Source organism: Pleurodeles waltl, chromosome 10 (assembly GCF_031143425.1).
Source record: "Pleurodeles waltl isolate 20211129_DDA chromosome 10, aPleWal1.hap1.20221129, whole genome shotgun sequence".
Classification (NCBI taxonomy): Eukaryota; Metazoa; Chordata; class Amphibia; order Caudata; family Salamandridae; genus Pleurodeles; species Pleurodeles waltl.
Window position 1 is genome coordinate 44,862,192 of NC_090449.1, and position 4,940 is coordinate 44,867,131.

Below are 4,940 nucleotides of genomic sequence, written 5' to 3' on the forward strand. Positions count from 1 at the left end.
ACCTTAAACTTACCACAAACATTATCATCATAGTCACTACTATCACCATTAGCACCACTATCACCATTACTACTGTCCATATCGCCCATCGCTATCAACACCACTAACACCACTATCATAACTAATAGCACCTCTATCACCAGAACTAGTACTACCCAAATCACGGACACTATCACTAACATCACCACCTCCACTGTCACCATTACTATCACAACTACCACTATCACCAACATCACCAACACTATCACCTCCATCATTGTTACTATCACACCACAACTATTATTGCCACTTCAATCATCCCCATACTCAACACCAATATCACCATCACTATCATCAACATCACCAGTGTTGCTACAACCTTACCACTACCACCAGTGTCATCACTGTCCTACCACTATCTTCACCACTGACACCACTATCAGCATTACTGACACCAAATCTATCTTCACAAATACTACTAAAATCACTATCACCAATAACACTACCAACCCCACAACTACTAGTATGATGACCACTACCACCACCACTCACACTATGCCTGTATCTGCAACTACTACCACGATCACCACTACTACCTCTACCTTAGTAACCACCACTATATTCTCTATGTTTGAGTGTGTAAGAATACTGTGTGTCTGAAAGTGTTGTTGCATAAGAGAAAGGTTGATTTGGTATTTTATTGGTTGCAGTGGTTCTTGTAGTTAATGAGTTGTCCTTGAGGATACTTCACTTCTTTGATTTAAACTTCTACTTTCTCCTCCAAAACGTGTCATGACTCCATTTCATTCTGGTGGCCTTCCTTTGCATAGTGAAAGTACTTTGATATACTGGCTGTGATTTAATTGTCAACCACTTTTCATTAGAAGATTGTTGTAGAAATGCATACATTGTACTAGTAGGAACCGCATTTTAGTTCATAAATGAAAGAAACACCTAAAGCAGTATTTCAAGACAAATACCACAGGACTGCATGTACATTGGTTTCTTATTCTCGCTCAACAACAGAAGTCTAAGATGTTGACCTTAATTTGTCTTGTGTCTTACATTTCCAGTCAGGGCACCTATGATTTCACACAAAACACTATTTCCAAATAACTTGAACACAATTTTTTGAGTTTTAAAAATCCTTTAAAATTCAACCAATGTAATACTACTCCTAAAAGTCTTGATTTAAGATAAAATTGTGCATATTATTTGCCAGCTACTTGGGAAGACATTTTGCGGCCGACCTATGTGACCGCAAATGCAATTTCCTGCCACTTTTCACTGTCTGTTTCCAATCACTTTGTGTGCTGCATGTGTATTTGTTTGCGTGTGAATGCTAATTGTGTATGTGTGTGTCTTTGTGTCTTTGTTGGTGCTTAGATGCTTGTGTGCGCACATTTGTATATATGTGTTTGTGTTTGAGTGTAGGCTCGTGTGCAAGAGGGAGGCTATTTGCTAGACATGGTAAAAGTAGAGCCATTGGAAATATGTGATTGTGAGGCTGCGTTGTTTTTCAATTTGCTGCATTCGTCACATAATGCATCATCTGCTTCGTCAATCTGCAGAATTTAACAAAAAATATGGTTTTAGTTCAAGCGAATCAAACGTCACCACAAACGCAGTGACACGTGTCGCTTTGCAGGCGGGCTATTCACAAATATTGATTAGTCTCCTGTCAGTTGCAAATTGTTGTGTTTGCATGTTAAACAGGTACTAAAGAGGCGAATCTATTGCCCATATATTGTTAACATGAATAAAGATAACAAAATAATGAAGTAATACTCAAAAAAATGTGCTGTATTATGTCGTATAACTTACCTTCTTTGCTGTCTAATACTTTCAATGCTGTTCCATAAATTGGTCAAACTCTGCCAGATAATTCCAGTGACCCTGGCGTTAAAGTCAAAATGTGAGAGAGCATCAGAAATTGGGAAAGAATGGAGATTCTGGCAGAAAGGTGCATATTCACATTTTTTGTTGTTTCTTCATAAGAAATGATAATTCCCATTAGAGTAATGTCTTTCGATGCACCCCCATCAATAGCAGTGGAATGCCTCCTTTGAGTTCTTTGTACACAGCAAAAAAACGTTCAGCTTTTGTGGGTCTGGAACATTTTACAGGACACACCCGGTCAAATTTAGGAGTGAAAGATCGAATATGACACAGCAATCAGGAGTGGATGTGAGGGAAAGGGACAGGAAGATAGAAATTCAGAGGAAGGGAGATGAGTGAGTGAGAATGAGAACAAGGGAACCGGTGAGGGAAAGGTCAATGTGAAACAGACTTAGAAGATGGAAGGCAACAAAGGGAGCTGTGGGAAGGGTCAATGTGAAACAGACATAGAAGATCACAAGCATCAAAGGAAACAGATACAAGAGAAAGGGAGGACAGATCTTTTGAGGCTACACATTTTCCTTAGATCTTTTGAAGTAAAACACGAATGGTCATTTCATAATTCATAGCATGCTTTGGAAGAAGAATGAAGGAATCCGAGTGATACTTGATTGCACTTTTACTTCCTCGTCCTTCAGAGTACTTTCTTCAGGGCATCCTTTACATCTTTGTTTCTTAAGCTGTAGATGAAGGGGTTCAACATCGGTGCCACAATGGTGTACATAACGCTCACCACACGGTCATAATCCAGGGAGTAAATTGAAGATGGCCGAAAATACATGAAGATATCTGTGCCGTAGAAGAGGGTAACAGCACCTAGATGGGAGAAGCAAGTTGAGAACGCTTTCCATCGTCCCTGCTCAGAAGACACCTTCAGAAGAGTAAAGACTATGAGGGCATAAGAGATGGTAATCAAGATGAATGGGACCATAACGACAATGGACCCTTCTGTGAAAATAATGAGCTCATACATTGAGGTGTCTGAGCACGAGAGCTTCAGCAGTGGTGGGATGTCACAGAAGAAGTGGTGTAGGATATTGGACTTGCAGTAGGATAACCTGGAGTCCATTACACTGTATATCAGAGAATGTAATGCAGAGATGATCCATGACACCACAACTAACACAAGGCAGACTTGCCTGCTCATCACAGTGGTGTAATGAAGTGGGTTGCAGATGGCTACATACCTGTCGTAAGCCATACATACCTGTCGTAAGCCATCACTCCCAAAAGGAAACTCTCCATGTTAACAATCAAAAGAAAGAAGAAGAGCTGGGCCACACACCCGCTGAAATAAATACTCTTCTTCTCAGAAAGGATGTTGGCCAGGAGTTTTGGAACAGTTACCGATGTCAGACAGATATCAACAAATGAAAAGTTACAAAGAAAGAAATACATGGGGGTGTGCAGCCGACAATCTGATCCAATGATGCAGATAATGGTTGTGTTTCCTAGAAGAGTGGTAACATACATTGCAAGAAAGATAACAAAGAGCCATGGCTGCATCCATGGCTGGTCCGATACTCCTAGAAGGATGAACTCATTAGTAAACGTCCAGTTCTTCAGGCCCATGTGTGTAACTGGCATCTGGGGTAACAGAAAAGATAAATATCTGATACATTTAAAACCCAAACTGTCATTGTATTTAAATAATTTATCTAAATATTTGGAAAAACATACAACATCCTCTTGCAAAGCTTAAAACTTTTCAGATGTAGTTGGGCACATTCAATAGCTTATCCACTGTATTTTCATTCAGTTGATGATGGAAGTCATACTAGTGGAAGCTCTTTCAGTCCACAACAGGCATCACCAAGTTTTTTAGTTAAATCCATCAGAAATGATGGCTGAGCATCCACACAATGTAGCATGGCTGATTGCCACCATATCTGTCAGAGTTACTTCCGAGAAGGATGTCTGTGTAAAAATAGTGGATTTTCATATCAACTATGCAGGAAACAATCAGTTGCATTACAGCGAGAATATTTATTCATTTCTTTTGAAGGTTGTGGTTCTTCAAAGTGCTCAGTGTCCTAGATAGAAGTGTGTCTGATAAGTAAATGGATGGTAAGGTCTACTAAAAAGGAGAGACATTGTCTGATGTATTAATTGCAGCACTTTAGTTGCAGGAAAGTTTGAAGAGCATGGTCTTCAATAGTTTTCCGAAATGTATGTAGTTAGTTTAAATACTCAGGTCGAGGCTGGGAGCGCTCCAAAGTTTATTACCCAGGATTACAAACTATCTACTTCTGTGCTTGAGCTAGCAAAATAAGGGTTGACTTTGCATTTGTGCAGTCAAAGACTGGACATTTCTAAACATAGTGAAGCTGGTTCTTTTCCAGTAAGCTTTGTGAACCATGATCACCCCATTATTAGGCTAGAAAGACTACAAAAACAGTTATATTGTACCATCTGGTTTGGGTACCAAAACTATGGGAGAGGAACAATTATTTTTGAAACGTTGTATCATCCCCATTTGTAACATTTGTTCTGTCTCTCTTTGGATTGCCTCCCTTCTAGCCGCAGGAATGCGATGGAGTGTTTGTTTAATGATAACCCCTTCATGGGTATGGATAGAGTGTTCTGCTAGGTGGGTTCTTCTGGATGGATCTGAAAACGTTGAGGAAAAGTGTTTGTGGGTGGTTAATAGTTCAGTTTTCTTTTCTGGTGTTAGTACCTCAATTATAGGTAGGTATATTTGAGTACTGGGAGTCTGGATTATTGGTTCAGTTGTTTGTACTCTCTTGGGTCTTGGTCCCAGCAATTTCCTCAGAAGGTTGACATGGTAGTTCTGCTCTTTGTTGGAGGATATGCGTAACCTGTACCTTTTCCAATTTTAAACCCAATCTTTTACCTTGCCATTCTGATTTTAATTTCTTGGTGGATATGAGTTAAAAGACTAATACCCAAACGTTCTCCTAAAAGGTCCATCACTTTTTCCCCTTGTCATGTACAGCTTTTTGTCTGGTTTGACTCTTCTCTAAGCTGTTATGAGCTACTTGTCTAAGCTTCTCTTTCCGAGTATGAAATTGGTTAGTGTAATCAAGTAGCTCTCCTGTCTC

At 39.7% G+C, this 4,940-nt stretch overlaps 1 pseudogene; it reads right to left on the minus strand.

Moving 5' to 3' along the window:
* Positions 1–2,512: 2,512 nt before the first annotated feature.
* Positions 2,513–3,450, minus strand: LOC138260693 (olfactory receptor 1f45-like; annotated as a pseudogene).
* Between the last annotated feature and the right edge of the window lie 1,490 nt (positions 3,451–4,940).